The following is an 18,245-nucleotide window of genomic DNA, read 5'->3' on the forward strand; positions in this document are numbered from 1 at the left end:
GGTCCCACCGCAGTGAGCGCCGCCCCCCCCTCCAGGGTTGGCACTCACCCACCCCCTGCAGAGCCCCCATCTCTGGCTCTGCAGCATGAGCTGCCTTCCCGGAAGGCTTCCTAAACTCTACCCCCAACCCCTTCTCGGAAAACAAGCCACAGGCTGGCCGGACTTCCTGCCTCCCCCAGAGACCTTATCTTTACCCAGTAGTTCTGCGCCAGGGCACGCTGAGCTCTCCACCCCAGCCGCACACCTCAAGGGCCCTCGTCCATCTCGGCTCCTGGGTCTTCACCTCCTTTCCTTCCAGCATCAGCATGGAAATTCCCACCTCTGCTCCTTGGTAACCGGCACCCTCACTTCCTCACCCCACGGAGGCCTGCCTGGCCCCTGGAGGTGGCTGGTGGTGTCTGCGGGGAGGAGGGAATGTACTCCTAGATGCTGCTCTCTGCTTCCACCCCACGCTGCCCAGCTGGCCCTTGTAGGAGACCCCCGACCACCACGGACCGCGTCCAAAAGGGGCTGCTGAGGGCTGCTTCTAGTTGACTTGGATGATATTCCCACTCATTGGATTCCGTGTAAATTTTAGAATCATTCTGTCGTCTAGTCCCCCTCCTTCAATAGTTTAATTCGGGAAAATTTTACGTCTTTGCAAGACTGAGTCTTCTGTGAACTTGGTGCCTTTCCTTCCTTCCTTAAACTTTCCTTCAGTGTCACTCAGTTTTCTCATAAAGCCTCCACCTCTTTCATTAGAGTAATTCCTAGATATTTAATATTTTTGTTGCTTTTATAAAGTGTATCTAGTTAAAAGAATTCATTTTCTGTCTATTCTCACATATAGAAAAATGAGTGACTTGTTTATTGACAAGTTATCCAGTTATCTCGATAAACTTTCTTCTGAGTTCTGCTAACCTATCTGCAGATTCTTCTGGATTTTCACATTCCCAGTGGCCTTGTCTGCGAGAATGACAGTTTCCAACACTTATGATTTTCTTCTTAACTTACTGCGCTGGCTAAGACCTCCAGGGCAAAGTCAGATAGAAATGGTGAGAGTAGCCTGTTTTTGATCTCAGAAAGTAGGACGTTGGCTGTGAGCTGTGTTCTGGTGACACTTCTTATCAGATTAAGGAAATTCCCTCCCACTTCTAGTTTACAAAGTCTTACCTTATTTATTTATTATCAAATGTATATTGAATGTTACATACTTTTTTTGCATCTCTGAAGATGACTGTGATTTTTCTCTCGTAGTATTTCAATGTGGGAGTTTACAGTGATTTTCTCACGTTAAACCGACATTGCGCTCCTGGAGAAAAGCCAGCTTGGACGTAATTAGTATGTTTTGCACACATTGCTGATTCTGTTGCTTCTGGGCCTGGGGTTTTCTCTGTGGGAGGCTTTTCCTTCTTTAAACACAGCATTCTTGAGGTGTAATTGACACACTAAATAGCACACATAAAAAGCATACAGTTTGGTCAGTTTTGACGTATGTGCACACCCAGGAAACCCTCACCACGACCAAGAGAACGTGCATTTCCACCAGCCCAGAGCTTCCTCCTCTCCGCCCCCGCCCGCTCCTCTCCAGGCAATACTGACCTGTTTTCTGTCCCTGTCAGTCAGTTTTATGTAAATGGGATCACGTCCCTGTGGCGTGTAGTTCACCCTTTTTATTCTGTTGTATGGATTTGCCACATTTGCTTGTTGACAGCCATTTTTGTTGCTTGAGTTTTCGGCTGTTGTGAATAATGCAGCTATGAACGTTCCTGTACAAGACCTTTCATACGCACAGGCTTTAATTCCTCCTGGGTAACTACCTAGGAGTGAGATGGCGGGATCGCGTGGTGGGGTGTGTGTAACTCGCTGTGAAATGCCGCACCCTCCCCGGGCGGCTGCAGACCGTGAACGCAGCTGCCCCACGTCTTCACCGACGACACTCGGTCGGTCTTTGAATTCCAGTCCTTCTGACAGGCCTGTAGGGGCTGCATTGTTGTTTTAATTTGAAATTCCCCAGAGGGTTGTTTGCCATCCATGTTTCTTCTTTGGTGAAGTTCAAATAATTTGCCCATTAGATCATTGGGTGATTTGCTTATCCTTGCGTATGAGGGTGCATTATGTCTTCTGAATATCAGTCCGTTATTAGATGTGTGCTTCTCAAGTATTTTCTCTCGGTCTGTCGTTTGTCCTTTGTGCTCTCTATTTCAAAGAAAAGTTTTAAATTTTGATGTAGTCCATTTATCTATTGGTTATTTTATATTTTGTATTTTGGGGTCATATCTAAGAAATACTTGCATAATCCCAGGTCACAAAGGTTTTCTCCTATGTTTTCTTCTAGAAGTTTTATAATTTTAGATTTTACATTTAGGTCTATAATGCATTTTGAGTTAATTTTTGCATATGGTATGAGGTATGGATCAAAGTTCACTGTTTTCTACTGAGTTGCTTTGATAAAAATCCATTGTCCATATATTTGTGGATCTATTTCTGGTCTCCCTATTCAGTTCCATTCGTCTGTTTGTCTGTCTTAACACCAATGCATTTTCTTGATTCCTGTAGCTTTATAATAAATCTGAAATCAGGTGGTGTCAGTCCTCCAAATTTGTTACCCTTTTTCAAAGTTGTTTCGGCTCTTCTAGGTCCTTTGAATTTCCACATGAGTCTTAGGATAAACTTGTCGATTTCTACAGACAAGTTTTCGGGAGGCTTTGGATGAGATTACATTGAAACTAGAGATCAGTTTGGTGAGAAGCGATGTATTAATGATGTTGAGGCTTCTGGTCCAGGGACACAGAGCATCTCTTGATTTATTTAGGCCTTTAATTTGCCCCAGTGGTCATCTGTAGTTCTCAGTGTGTAGATCTTTCATGTCTTTTGTTGGGTATATTCCTAAGTAGTTCATATTCTTGGTGATATTGTAATTGGTATTTTCAAGTTTTAATTTGCAATTGTTTGTTGCTAGTATATAGAAGTACAGTTGATTTTTTGTACATTGATCTCATGTCATGCAACTCACTTAGTAGTCCAAAAAGCGAAGCAGAGACATGGAAGATACATAAAAGATCCACACCAAACTTCTAGAGATGAAAACCAAATGTATGAGATGAAAGTTACACTGGATGGGACAATATATATATGTTAAATAAATTATAAGACAAGATGAATATAATGTGTAAGGAGAGGAGAGTTTCAGTAAGATATGGATAAACAAGAAGAAAAACAAATGAAAATCTTCCAACTGAAAAATATAGTATTTGCTATTAAAATCATTAACAGAATTAGTATCAGATAGGATGTGAAATAAAAGGATCATGTGAAATACTACAATATTAATTCAAGACACGCTGTCGTGGGTTTGGGATGCTTATTGTATAAGAAATATAGCTAAAAAGTCAATAGAAATAAAATGGAATACTAAAAAAGCAACCCAAAAGAAGTTAGGGGAAGAGGAACAAAGAGTAGCTGGACAAACAGAAAACAACGGTATGGCAGACTTACACTCTACCACGTCAATAATTGCATTTAATGTAAATGGACCGAACAATCTAATTAAATGGTGGAATGGCTAAAAAAACAAGGCCACGTTTCATGCTATTTACAAGAGATGTACTTTAAATAGAATGACACAAATAGGATAAAAATTAAAAGATGAAAAATGTATACCATGCAAACAGTAAGTATATGAAAGCTGGTGTGGCCACACGAATGGCAGATAAAATAAACTTCAAGATGAGGCGTATTACTGAGATTGAGGAGCGTCTTGTAATGACAACAGGGCCACCTCTCCAGAACGACAAGGTAATCTTACAGGTGAATGCAGCTATTAACAGTTTCAAAATATGTGAAATGAAAATGGACATAACTAAGAGCAGAAATAGACAAAACCACATCATAGTTGGAGGACTTACTGTTCCATGCTCAACCATTGCTAGAAAATGAAGACAAAAGATTCAGTTATTCATAGGAAAAGTAAACAGCACTACCAACCAAAATGACCTAATAAAAATTCATAAACCTTACACTGAACCCCTGCACAGTACATATTCTTTTCAAGAGCACATGGTATAGTCACCAATGTAGATTGTATGAGGCAATACAGTAACTGTCAATAAATTAGAAAGGATTGAAATCATAAGAGAATATTCCCAGACCACACAGAATTAAACTAGAAATAAATAACAGAAATATATTTAGAAACTCCTGCAAATACTTGGAAATTAAGCAACATACTTCTCAGAAACCATGGGTCGAAGAAGAAATCACAAAAGAAATTAGAAAATATTTCAAATTGAGTGATGAGGAATACAAAACAAGCCTTTTGACAAAGATGACTTCACTGGTGAATTCTGTCAAACACTTAAGGAAAAACATTGCCAGTCACCCACAAATTGGAGACAAGGAATAGAGGAAAAGGAAATACTTCCCAAATCTTTCCATTAGGCCAGCATAGCCCTCAAAATCGACCAGGAAATACAGAGCAATATACTTTGTGAACATAATATTTGCAATTAGACTTTAGCAACATATAAAACAGATAATATAACATATAAAACAGATAATATAGCACAACCAGTTTCAGTTTGGCCCAGGAATGGAAGATCAGTTTAACATGCAAAAGTCACCACAGTAATCTTTGAAAAAACTGAACGTCGTTTTGAGCGCCAGAGTTGGAGGAGAGAAGACGGATTGCCAGCAAGTTGGGTCACTCCTCTGGATGAGGGACAGCACGGCCCTGACAAGTTCATTACCCCATGTTTCCTTGGGTGGTTAGCTAAGGTCCCCCCATTCAGTGGAGGGGTGTGAAATTTAAAGAAGATTGTGTATTGTTAGACTGGGCCAGAGTCTCTCGTGAGACATGTAAGTCTCGTTCCCAAATCCTCCATCCCTGAGATAGGCTTTGGGTATATGTAAGCCAATAGCAGCCCCACCAGTGACCCTTTGGTCTCACAAGTTACCCTTTGGTCTCTGCCAGTTGGCCTTTAATACATTATACAGGAAACCAGGGTAGCGACATCAATGTCCAGCAAAACAGACTATGAGGCAGAAGGTATTATCAGGCATACTAACGTCAACGTACCTGATAAAACAGTCGCAAAGTCTCTAAAAGGAAAACTGATCGGCCTACTGGGAGAGATCTGAAGCTACTAATAGTGCTCTGTCCATCACGAAGTCAAGCCAACAAGCAAGTATTTTTAATAGCAAGAAAGACACTTGAATAACCTCCCCATCACAGCACATGCAGCTGTTCAAGCATTACCTGAACGTTTACATAAATGGGACTCATTTGGGACAGTGCCTCTCTGACTATCTGTAGTAAAGAGTTGGTGTATTGCATGGTTTTTGTTATTTTGCAACCTGTTATGAGCCAATATTTTTTCAAAACATAATAGAAGTGACTTACTGGAAAAAAAATCATGTGCTTGGTAAGCACAGCAATGTCGAAGTTTCTATGTCACTGCCTCCTCTCAGTTTCTGTCCTGGTCTCAGCACAGACAGAGCAGACCATTCACAGACAGCATCAGTCTGTGCGCCACACTTAAATTGCATGTACGAGCCATAAAGCCTAGTTGATTGTCCTGGGATGATTAATATCTATACGGGAAAAACAGATTTTACCCTTAGCCCTTACCGTACACAAAAATCAGTTCCGCATGGATTTAAGATGTAAATGTGAAAAGTAAAACTTTAAATATGGGCAACTATCCTTCTGATCTTTCCAGGGCAAGGGCAGATTTTTAAACCCAAAAAAGTGCTAGCTCCAAAATATAAGACCAATAATTTTAAAGTATCCATTTATTTTTTAAAAATGCCATAGTGTGAAAAGGAAGCCCCCAAAGAGGAAATATATCATTGCAACACATAAAACTGAAAAAGGGTCATTAGCTACAATACATAAAGCAGTGCTACAAACCACGAGAATAAGACAGAAACCACAAGAGAAGAGCATGTACACGAGCAGGCATTTTACAGAAGAAGATACAAGTCTGATGAATAAACATATATAAAGAGATTCTCTACTTCATTCATAATCAGAGAAATGCAAATTGGGACCAGAATTAAATACCATTTTGTGCCCATTAGTCGGGTAAAAATTAGGAACTCCGTTAGTATTAAGTGTTGTGAATGGACAGGAACACTTGGACATGCTGGTAAGAGTTGAATGGGTTCAAACACTTAAGAAGTGACATGGTGTCATGTATGACGTAGACCTTGAGACTCCTGGCCTAGAGATGCTCCTGCAAGGTGTTCCAGGAAGCATGCATTAACGGCCTGAGCATCACTCCTTGCAGCAGCAGGAACGTGGGAATAATCTGATGGGTAGTGGACAGTCCTGGTCACTGACTCCCAGCCACGGCTCACAGGGCGCCTAGAGGTAATGATGGAATCATTTCTAGAAATTCAAAAATAAGAAAAATGAAACAATGTGAAAACATTGGCAAGAAAACCACCGAGAATATCAGAAGGGAAATTCGGGGCAGTGGTCACCTCTGGAGGCACAGGGACAGGACGGAGGCAGGCAGGTGCAGCTGGAAGTGAGGTGCTCGTTCTGGGATTAGCAGCGGATTGCTTGGTGTTCACTGTTCTTATACCCTGATTTACATGAGGAATTCCTCATACATTCTTTTCAACGTACCAAGGATGATATGAAAGATAATAAAGGACAAGTTTGCTTTAGGCTTTTTCCTTTTGCCTCTCCTCTGGGCCCTCTGGTAGGTCCTGCAGTGGCTGGTCCTCTCTCTGGGTCCATCCAGCTTCCACAGGCATCACTGCCCTTTGGGGGAACCCTTCTGTTGCCAAGCCCCACCACTGCTCTGTGCTGACATCTCCTTTGGAGTCTCAGTAAGCAGAAGCCACACCCCTGGAATTCAGGAGCGCGCCTTCGTCCACCACGCGGGGCTAACTCTTCTGCACGTAGGGAAACTGTGTTGCTTGCTCCTGGAATTTTAAACAGCAGCTCTGAGATGAATGCAGAGCCAGGGGACAGATGAGAGAACACACACTTATAATCCCCAGTCCCTCTGATGTGAAAATTCTGCTCCTGGGCCAAGCCAGCTCACCCTTTGGACCCTGGGAGGTTGTGTGTTCTCTGCTTTTGTTTTACTTGGAAGAGATTTTGGCTTTGTCAAGGTCATTCTTTTTAGCCCAGAGTCCATTAAATGTCACATACTTACCTGCCCATATTTCTATGTGGCTCTTCGCAAACCTTTTACCTACAAAGGAAGAGGGAATTTCCAGGAGAGCATCCTATTTTCAGCTCCAACTCTACTCCACTCCTTCTTGCTTATCCACAGCCTTTTGGGTGCCCAGAGAAGTAATACTTTTTACGTCTGTGGTCTAAGGATTCATGGCTACTGGGTTGCCTTTTAAGGAACTTCTGGGATAGTTGTGTGTCTTCTTGTGAGTAAGAAGGAAGGGGAAGTCGGTGCACAAAATCAACCTGGTAGAAAATACTGTTACCACAGAATCTACCGCTAAGGAGAGCTTGGCCCATGGAGGGAGGTCAAGGAGCCTGTGGGGGTTACAGCCCAGGAGCAATCTTGAGGGGAAAAGGCTCACTGGATATTGCAAACATGTAGTCCATCCTCTCCCCGTAAGACTTGTTTGAGTGTAGATTTTACACTTCTAGGAGGCTGAATCCAAGAAAAAGATATAATGTAAAATTAACAGGCAAAGAGACCAGTAAAGTGTATATTTAAAGGAAAATAATGACTTGATAAGATGGCTATAAATATTCATGCAATTGCAAAAGTTGACTTTCAAAAATAGAAGAAAATAGGAATTTCCCTGGTGGTCCAGTGGTTAAGACTCCACGCTCCCAATGCAGGGGGCCCAGGTTCAATCCCTCGTCAGGGAACTAGATCCCACGTGCTGCAACAAAGACACGGTGCAGCCAAATAAATAAATGTTAAAAAAAAAAAACAGAAGAAAATACATTTAAACATACTTAAAACTAATATTATGAAACTAAAATTCCTGAGTTGGGGCAGAGTGGTATATTGCATGGAAAGTGGAGAGGAAAAGTATGCTAAAGGTCTCTTTTTGCTCAGATCAAAAGAACTCTTCAGGTTAATAAGTCTATGTGTACTTTCAAACTTAAGGGTAATCATTAGTAGAATGACAACAGAACATAAAGACACCAAAGCATCACAGAAGAAAAGGAACAAACAGAATATGACAAATTCAGCAACTAATAGGGAAAGGATATATGTCATAAAGCCATATTTACCAGCAGTCACAATAAATGTGACATAATTCTCCTGTTAAAAAGAAAGAATTTTTAATTATGTCAAACCAACGGATTGTACCGGGCATTTCTCAAGGACAAAATGGCATAGAGATCTTAAAATGCTGGGATGAACAAAAGAAAATATGTGTCAACAATTATCAAAGGGGACAAAAATATGTTTCTGCTGCTAAAAGGTACAATTTGTTAAAAGATAAATCACCAGTCTTAATGTGCATTGAATATATCAAAGTAACTTTTAAAATAAAGCAGCATTTAACAAAACATGATTATAATGTGAGAAATCAGCACATCTTACTTAGAAATGACAAGATCACATTGATTTAAGACAAGTGTTAAATTACACGATTAAAAAGTAATTAACAGAGACAAAAATATAACAGAAGTGTTTTGTAATCTCAAGATAGAGGTCTTTTTTTTTTTTTTTAATATTTATTTAGGCTGCACTGTGTCTTAGTTGCAGCATGCATGCAGGATCTAGTTCCCTGACCAGGGATGGAAACTGGGCCCCCTGCATTGGGAGCGCGGGGTCTTAACCACTGGACCGCCAGGAAAGTCCGAGAAAGTCTTTTTAAGCATGATCTAAATTTTGAAAGCCATAAAGGAAAAGTTCTGAAATTTTTAACTACATAAAAATCTAAATGTCTATATGACAAATCAAACAAGAGACTGGGAGAAATTATTTTCAACGCATAAAACAGGAAAATAACAAATATTTATTTGATATGGATATATAAAGAGTTCTAGGACAACCGGCAGTCCAGGGAGCGGGACCCATCGGAATCGCTGGGCGGCCGGGACTCGTCGCCGGACCCCCTGGCGCAGGGCCTGGTCTGGATCCTCTTGGCGCGCATTTCTTCACTGGGGGCCTCCGACTGGGGACCAGGGACCAGGCAACTTTTTTTCCGAACGTTCCTGGGCGCGGTACGACTGCCAGGGAAGGGATGGAATTCTCTTCCAAGTTTCACCGCAGGCCGCCCTCAGCCCGGGAGAGCAAACTGAGCAATTTTTGCCCTGTCCTCTTGGGTCGATAGCACACCCTTTGCGCAGGAAGAAAGTTTCCTTTTTTCCTCCCTCCCTGACGCCACAATGTTTTCATAAATGAAACAAGTAAAAGTATGATAATATTTAAAATAAACCTATACCTATTTTTTAAAAGTTCTAAAAACCTCATAAGAAATATATTAAACACGATGAGGATATGGGGAGGGGGAGGGGTGAGCTGTGACAGGGCGAGAGAGAGGCATGGACATATACATACTAACAAACGTAAGGTAGATAGCTAGTGGGAAGCAGCCGCATGGCACAGGGATATTGGCTCGGTGCTTTGTGACAGCCTGGAGGGGTGGGATAGGGAGGGTGGGAGGGAGGGAGACGCAAGAGGGAAGACATATGGGAACATATGTATATGTATAACTGATTCACTTTGTTATAAAGCAGAAACTAACACACCATTGTAAAGCAATTATACCCCAATAAAGATGTTAAAAAAAAAGAAATATATTAAACACGAATATAAAAAGGGAAAAATATATAGATATTTTATTAAATTAAAAATTAAAATAGCTAATAAATGAGTGAAAAGCTGATGAACTTTATTGATCAGAGAAATGCAAAATAGAGTAATGAGATAGCATTTTCTCAGTTGTCAGTAACTGACAGCATCCAGTGTCAGAAAAAATGTGTAGAAATTAGCATGCCTATACTACTGTGGAAGGATTCTGAAGTACTTCAACCTTTCTGAGGAGCAATTTTATGTATCTATTCACATCTTAAGTCTGCATGCCTAATGATCTAACAACCTCACTCTCACAGAACTATCTTATGGAAATATATGCACTTCTGAACAAAAATACATGTGCAAGGATATCATTGCAGCACTGTTTGTAATGGCAAAAGGTTGGGGGAAAACTAACTGTTCATCAACTCAAAATCAACAAATTATGAAATATTCACAAAATGAAATATTCTCCAGTCATTAAGATGAATGATGAAGAGCTGTATGTTCCAGGTCTAACAATACATACCTGTGGTATAATTATTGCTAAGAAGATAATTTTGTGATTACTGTGATACAATTCTCTGGGAGGGAAATGTGTGTGTGTGTGTATTTATATAAGTTTTTAAAAATCAGAAGAATACACAGAAGACTGCTAACCATAACAGGGCACACGCTATTAACTGATAATCTAACATCCATTTCCAATCACTTTCTTCTTTGAATACATCCACTTTTTAAAGTCTGGAAAAGCTAAATGCTCACATTCCAACCTCTTTTGCACATAGGAGTGGCTACGTTCTAACCAATAATAAAAGCAATTTCAGGTTTCCTGGACGTTTTTTGGAAAGCTCTTGAATAAGCGCTGACAACGGGATAAAGGGAGAGGCAAGAGAAGCACTTCCAGAATGGTGGATTAAGAACTCTGAAAATCTGCTCCTTCATAACTGTGATGAAAACACTACCAAAATGTCAAAATAAAGAAAGATGAACACTGCCTCGGAAAACTGCAGGAATCATCAAGAATACCCACGTATGCATAATGGAAGCCTCTGGAGGAGAGAAAAGAAGAAGGGGAGAGAAAGACTATTGGAACAAATAACTGCTAGAAACTTCCAAAGTCGATGACAAACATTCATCTGCATATGCAAGAAACTTAACAAACTCCAAGGAAAATAAACTGGAGTGCCACACCTACACACCTCATGGTCACACTGTCAGAGACAAAGACAAAGAGGGAGCCGTGGAAGCAGCAGGAGAAAGTGAACCCCATGCGTAAGCAATCCTCCATAAAATAACAGTTGACTTCTCACCAGAAACTGTGGAGGCCAGAGGCAGTGAAATGACATAATCCAAGTGCAGAAAGAAGACAGTTGACCCTTGAACAACGCTGGGGTTAGGGGTTCCCACTCTCCACACAGTCAAAAATTCGCATATAACTTATAGATGCTCCTCTGTACACTCGATTCCTCCATATCCATGGTTCCAAATCAACCAACTGCACATCGTGTAGCACGGTAGTATTTACTATTTTTTATTGAGGTATATTTGCTGTACAGTAGTATATAAGTTACAGGTGTGCAATATAATGATTCACATTTTTAAAGGTTACACTCCATTTATAGTTATTATAAAATATTGGCTATATTCCCTGTAGCTTCTTTTATACCTAATAATCTGTACCTTTTACTCCCCTCCCCCTTTATTGCTCCTTCCCCCTTCCCTCTCCCTGCTGGAAACCACTAGTTTGAGTATTTACTATTTTTAAAAATTCACAAAGGGCTTCCCTGGTGGTCCAGTGGCTAAGACTCTGTGCTCCCAATGCAGGGGGCCTGGGTTCGATCCCTGATCAGGGAACTAGATCCCACATGCCACAACTAAGATTTCACATGCTGCAGCTAAAAATACCACATGCTGCAACAAAAACAGAAGATCCCGCCAGCCACAACTAAGACCCAGCACAGCCAAATAAATAAATAAATATTTTTAAAAAACCATAAAACAAAACAAAAAAAATCCACACATAAGCAAGTGGACCCACACGTGTTGCTCACCCATGTTGTTCATGCGTCAACTGTACTGTCAGTCAAGAATTCTATATCCAGAAGTACAATCCTTCAAAAAAGAAGGAGAGGGGGCTTCCCTGGTGGCGCAGTGGTTGAGAGTCCGCCTGCCGATGCAGGGGACACGGGTTCGTGCCCCAGTCCGGGAAGATCCCACATGCCGTGGAGCGGCTGGGCCCGTGAGCCATGGCCACTGAGCCTGCGCGTCCGGAGCCTGTGCTCCGCAACGGGAGAGGCCACAACAGTGAGAGGCCCGCGTACCGCAAAAAAAAAAAAAGAAGGAGAGATTCAAACATTCTCAGATAAACCCAAATTGAGAGAATTCACCACTAGCAGGCCTGCCTTACAAGAAATCTTAAAGGGAGTACTTCAGGCTAAAATGAAAAGATACTAGACAGTAATTTAAATCCACATGAAAAATGGAAATTGACAGTAAAAGTAACTACATATGGCATAAATGAATTTTCATTTGTAACTCTTTTCTTCTATCTAATTTAAAACACATAACTCAATAATTATAAAAGTGTCAATAGACTTACTATGTATAAAGATGTCCTTTGTATGACAAAAATTACACAAAAGCAGGAGAGAGAACAAGGTCAAATTGGGGCAAATTTTGAATAATATTGAAATTAAGTTGGTATTAATAAAACTAGATCATTTTAAGTTAAGATGGTCATTGTAGTCTCCAGGGCAACCAATAAGAAAATAACTCATAATTATAATATAATAATATATAATTTATAGTCTCTATTATAATACATTAATTATACTATAAAGTAATGTAATGTATATGAATATATAGCTTAAACAAAGAATGGAATTAAAATAGCATATTTGAAAATATCAATTTCATACACACACACACACACACACACACACACACACATGAATAGAGGTTAGAGGACCAAAGAAGACATCAGACACACATAAAACGAATAGAAAAATGGTAGATGTAAATCTTACCTTATCAGTAACTTTATTAAATGTAAACAGACTATACACTCAAATCAAAGGCAGAGATTGGCAGAATGGATGTTTTTTAATGATTTTTTTCACACGATCTACAAGACATACATTTTAGATTCAAAGACAGCAAAAGGTTGAAAGTAAAGGATAGAAAAAGGTGTTATGCAAACAGTAACCAAAAAGAGCTGAAGTTCTATAGTAATATCCGACAAAATAGATTCTATGACAAAAATTATTGCTGGAGACAACAAGGATATTTTGTTATGATAAAAGAATCAATCCATCAGGAAGATACAGCAATTATGAATATACAGGTACCTAACAACAGAGCCCCAAAATTTAGATTAATCAAAAACTCAGATAATTGAAAGGAGAAATAGACAATTCATCGATACTAGCTAGAGACACCAACCTTCCCTTTCACTAATGTATATAGAGAACAACTAGGCAAAATATCAGCAAGGAGATAAACGACTTGACCAACAATAAAGCCCAACTCGATTTAATAGTCATCTAGAGCAAGGGCTCCCAACTCCCGGGCCATGGACCGCTACCGTCCATGGCCTGTTAGGAATGGGGCTGCACAGCAGGAGGTGAGTGGTGGGCAAGTGGCTGTATTTATAGCTGCTCCCCATCTCTCCCATTACCGCCCGAGCTCCGCCTCCTGTCAGATCAGTGGTGGCATTAGAATCTTGTAGGAGCGCAAACCCTGCTGTGAACTGCACATGCAAGGGATCTAGGTTGCGCGCTCCTTATGAGAACCTAATGCCTGATGATCTGAGTTGGAGCTGAGGCGATGATGCTAGGGCTGGGGAGTGGCTGCAAATACAGATTATCATTAGTGGAGAGCTTTGACTGCACAGAGACCATAATAAATCAACTGCTTGCAGACCCATATCAAAACCCTATCAGTGAGTGGCAAGTGAAAACAAGCTCAGGGCTCCCACTGATTCCGCATTACTGTGAGTTGTATAATTATTTCATTATATATTACAATGTAATAATCATAGAAATAAAGTGCACAATAAATGTAATGCACTTGAACCATCCCGAAACCATCCCCCCTCCCCGGTCTGTGGAAAAATTGTCTTCCACAAAACTGTTCCCTGGTGCCGAAAAGGTTGGGGACCGCTGATCTATAACACACTTCACCCATCAGCAGTGACATATACATTCTTCTCGAGGACACATGGAACATTCTCCAGGACAGCCTGTGGATTAGGCTGTAACTTAGGATCTCAATAAATGTAAAGACATTGAGTTCATACAAGGTATATTCACTGACCACAAGAGAATAAAATGAAATATCAATAACAAGGAAATTTTGAAAAGTAAAAAATATGTGAGAAGTAGACAATACACTTCTAAATAACAAGTGGGTGAAAGAAGAAATCACTAAGCAAGTTAGAAAATATTTTTTGGTGAATGAGACTGAAAACACAACATATGAAAACATAGGAGATGCAGCTAAAGCACTGCTTAGAGGAAAACTTATACCTGTAATGCATATACCATTTATACCTGTAAACACCTACATTAAATAAGAAGAAAGATCTCAAATCAATAACTTAACTTTCCATCTTAATTAAGTAGAAGCAGAAGAGCAAGTTAAACCCAAAGCAAGCAGAAGGGAAGATGTAATAAATTCTAGAGTACAAATCAATTGAATAGGAATACAAAAACAATAGAGAAAAAATTTAAATCAAAATTGATGATTTGAAAATATTATTTTAACATATATGGCTAGAATGATCATGAAAAAAAGAGGGATGATTCAAATCCTTAAAATCAGGAATGAGAGTGAGAGCATCACAAGTGACCTTACAGAAATAAAAACATGATTCTACGGGATACTATACGGGATGCTACAAGCATCTGTGTGCCAGCAAAATAGATAACCTAGAAGAAATGGACCAATTCCTAGAAAACCAACACATTTCTAGACCAACTGCCAAAACAGACTTAAGAAGAAAGAGAAAATCTGAATGTATCTATAATGTTAAGAGATTGAATAAGTAATCAAAAAACTTCCAGCAAGGAAGATTCCAGGCTCACATGACTTCATGGTGAATTCTACTAAATGTTTAAAGGAAAATTAATACCAATTGTTCACACACACTTCCCAGCTCATTTTAAGAGAGTTGTATTACCCAGTTACCAGAACCAGACACAGATATCATAAGAAAAAAATACAATGTCTCTTATGACTACACACTCAAAAGTTCTCAGCAAAATACTAGCTAACCAAATCCAGCAACACATAGAACAAATTCTATGGCACGACCAAGTAGGATTTATCTCAGCAATGCTAGGTTGATTTAACATATAAAAGTCAATGTAATGCACAATACTTACACAGCGAAAGACAAAAGCTGCATGATCATCTCAATGGATGCAGAAATACTTTTGACAAAATTCAACACCTTTTCATCACAAAAACACTACACAAGCTAAGAATATGTGGGAACTTCCTCAAGCAGATAAAAGGCATCTACTAAAAACTCACAGGTAACATTATACTCAATGGTGAAAGATTGCTTTCTCCCTAAGACCAGGAACAAGACAAGAATGCCCGCTCTCACCACTTCTACTCAACAGAGCCCTGGAGGTGCCTGAGCAATCACGCAAGAGAAAGAAATGAAAGATGTTCAAACTGGAAACAAAAAAGTGAAACTGTGTCTATTCGTAGATAATGTGATCCTGTATATAGGAAGTCCTAAGGAGTGTATAAAAATGATTAGAACTGTATGAGTTCAGCAAGGTTGCAGAATGCAAGGTCAGTATACAAAATTCAGCTGTATTTCTAGACACTACCAACGAACTATGCATAAGTGAAGTTAAGAAAAAGCTCCATTTACAATAGCATCAAAAAACAAAATAGGAAGAAATTAACAAAAGAAGTATAAAACTTGAACACTGAAAACTATAAAACCTCACTGAAGTAAATTAAATCTAAATACATGGAAAGACTTTCCCCTCTGTGGATCAGAAGACTTAATATTGTACCATTGTTAAGGTGGTGCTATGGGCTGAATTGTGTGTCCCTCCCCTCCGCCAAATCCATATGTTGGACTGCTAACCCCCAGCACCTCAGAACGTGACTGTATTTGGAGACAGGGCTTTTAAAGGGGTGAGTAAGTTGAAATTAGGCATTAGGGTGGGTCCTAATGCAATCTGGTCTGTGTCCTTATAAGAAGAGGAGATTAGGATACACAGAGACGGGGGGACCTGCGCACAGAGGAGAGGCCATGTGAAGAGGTAGCAAGAGGGGTGCTGCCTGCATGCCAAGGAGAGAGCCCTCAGAAGAAAGCAAACCTGCCAACACCTGATCTTGGACGTATCTTCCAGAACCGTGAGAAGAAATTTCTATTGCTTATGCCACCCAGTCTACGGTACTTTGTTATGGCAGCCCCAGCAAACTAATACAGACAGCTCTTCTCTCAAAGTGATATACAGATTTATTTCAATCCCTTTCAAAATCCCACTTATCTGTTTTGTAGAAATTGACAAACTAATCCTAAAATTCATATGGAAATGCAAGAAGTTCAGAATACCTTCTTTAAAAATCTTTAAAAAGAAGAACTAACTTAAAGAACTCACTTCCTAACTTAAAAGCTTAACACAAAGCTACAGTTATCAAGACACTGTGGAACTGGCATAAGGATAGACATACAGAATAATGGAATAGAATTGAGAGTCTGGAAGTAAACCCTCACATCTGTGGTCAACTGACTTTTGACAAAAGTACCAAGACAGTTGGCACTCTTGGGGATTTCCCCATTCCTGAAGTTTGCTCTTTTCAACAAATGGTGTTGGGACAAAGGCTGCCCATATGCAAAGGACTAAGTTGGACCCTATCTCATACCATATACAAAACAGCTCAAAATGGATGGTACACGTAGAAGAAAACCTCAGAATAAATCTTCATGAACTTAGATTAGGCAATGATTTCTTAGATACGAACCAAAGCACAAGTGACAAAAGAAAAAATAGATCAACTTGACTTCATCAAGATGTAAACCTTTTGTGCTACCGAGGACATCAGCAAGGAAGTAAAAAGACAACCCACAGGACGGGAGAAAATACTTGCAAATTCTATACCCAACGGGGACTTGTACCCAGAATAAACCATTTGGATGCAACTTCTCTGAAACATGTTTCCTCTGAGTTGTCAAAGTCCATGGTTTCCCTACACAATATTCCTTCTATGCCATTCAAAGTATTGCAGGGTAGCTTTTTAAAAGATATCTGCTATTCTTCCAGGACTTTATTTCAAGTTGCTGCCACTGATTCTGCCAGTGTTGAAGGTGTGGCTCCCCCCAGGCCATGCCAGGGCACAGGAAGTTATTTTAAGTACACTTTAACCAAGATACGTGTTTACATGTGCCTTTTAAATGTAGGCACAGGTCTGATACACAGAATCAAAGTAAGTGCAAAAGAAATCTTTTAGTAGGTATAAAAGAAAGATGAGAAATAATACAAAAGTCGGCAGCAGTTTTTCTCTCTTAATGGGACTGAAAATAGGAGAACTACCGCGGTAGGGAGAGTCTGTACGCTCACATCTTGCTTTATCCAGTTCTGCATTGTTTGATTTGTTACAAGGAGCATGTCTTAATTTCCTAATTGAGATGATATTTGTAATCTTTATAAACAATTGTTTAACTTCAATAAGGCCTTTCCATATTGTTTTACTAGTAAATTCTATCAAAATTTCAAAGTCCAGATAATTCCCTAACAATTTAAAGTATCCCAGACAATAGAAAAAGATGGAGAGAATTGTAATTGTTTCTAGAGTTAGCACAATTCTTACAGCAGATATAATAAAACATAAGAAACTGAAGCCCAATTTTGTCTATGGCTATAGATGCACAACTACTAAAAACACTATTAACAAGTTAAACCCGCGAGCATGTAAAGAGTATCGTTCCATGAAAATCTTGGCTGTGAAGCGGAACTATAAGACTGCTTTTATACGAAACAATGTTTTCATCCAGCATCATACCAGCAGGTTTAAGGAGAAAAGTCCTAGGATTGTCTCAATTAAAAAGATATTTCATTACCTCAGCACTCATCCCTGCTAAACACTCCTTGCTAACTAGAGAAAGAAGAAAATCATCCCAATGTGATTGTCTCTTTGCTACAACCAAACAACAATAGACTTGATGGAGAAGTACCCATTCCCGCCAGGCACAAGGCAAGGCCACCTCTGTCATCCCAATTAGTCAACATTGTCCGAGAAGGTGCAGGCAACTGAATAAGATCCAAGACAAATAAAAAGGTCTTTTGCTTCTGCAAAGAAGGACTCAACAATGTCCTTACTCTCAAAAGACATCTGTACCTGCATTTAGAATTTGTTGTTGTTTGGCCCTCCAACGGTATTTCCACAGAGGACCTAGAATAGTAGGGCCTGGCCCCAGACCACCCAGGCTGCACCCCTGTGAGGTCTAGGTTCACCTGCGCCTGCCCTTGGGCCCCTTTGCAGGATGCACAC

The sequence above is a fragment of the Orcinus orca genome, chromosome 14 (assembly GCF_937001465.1).
Source record: "Orcinus orca chromosome 14, mOrcOrc1.1, whole genome shotgun sequence".
In the NCBI taxonomy this organism is placed as follows: Eukaryota; Metazoa; Chordata; class Mammalia; order Artiodactyla; family Delphinidae; genus Orcinus; species Orcinus orca.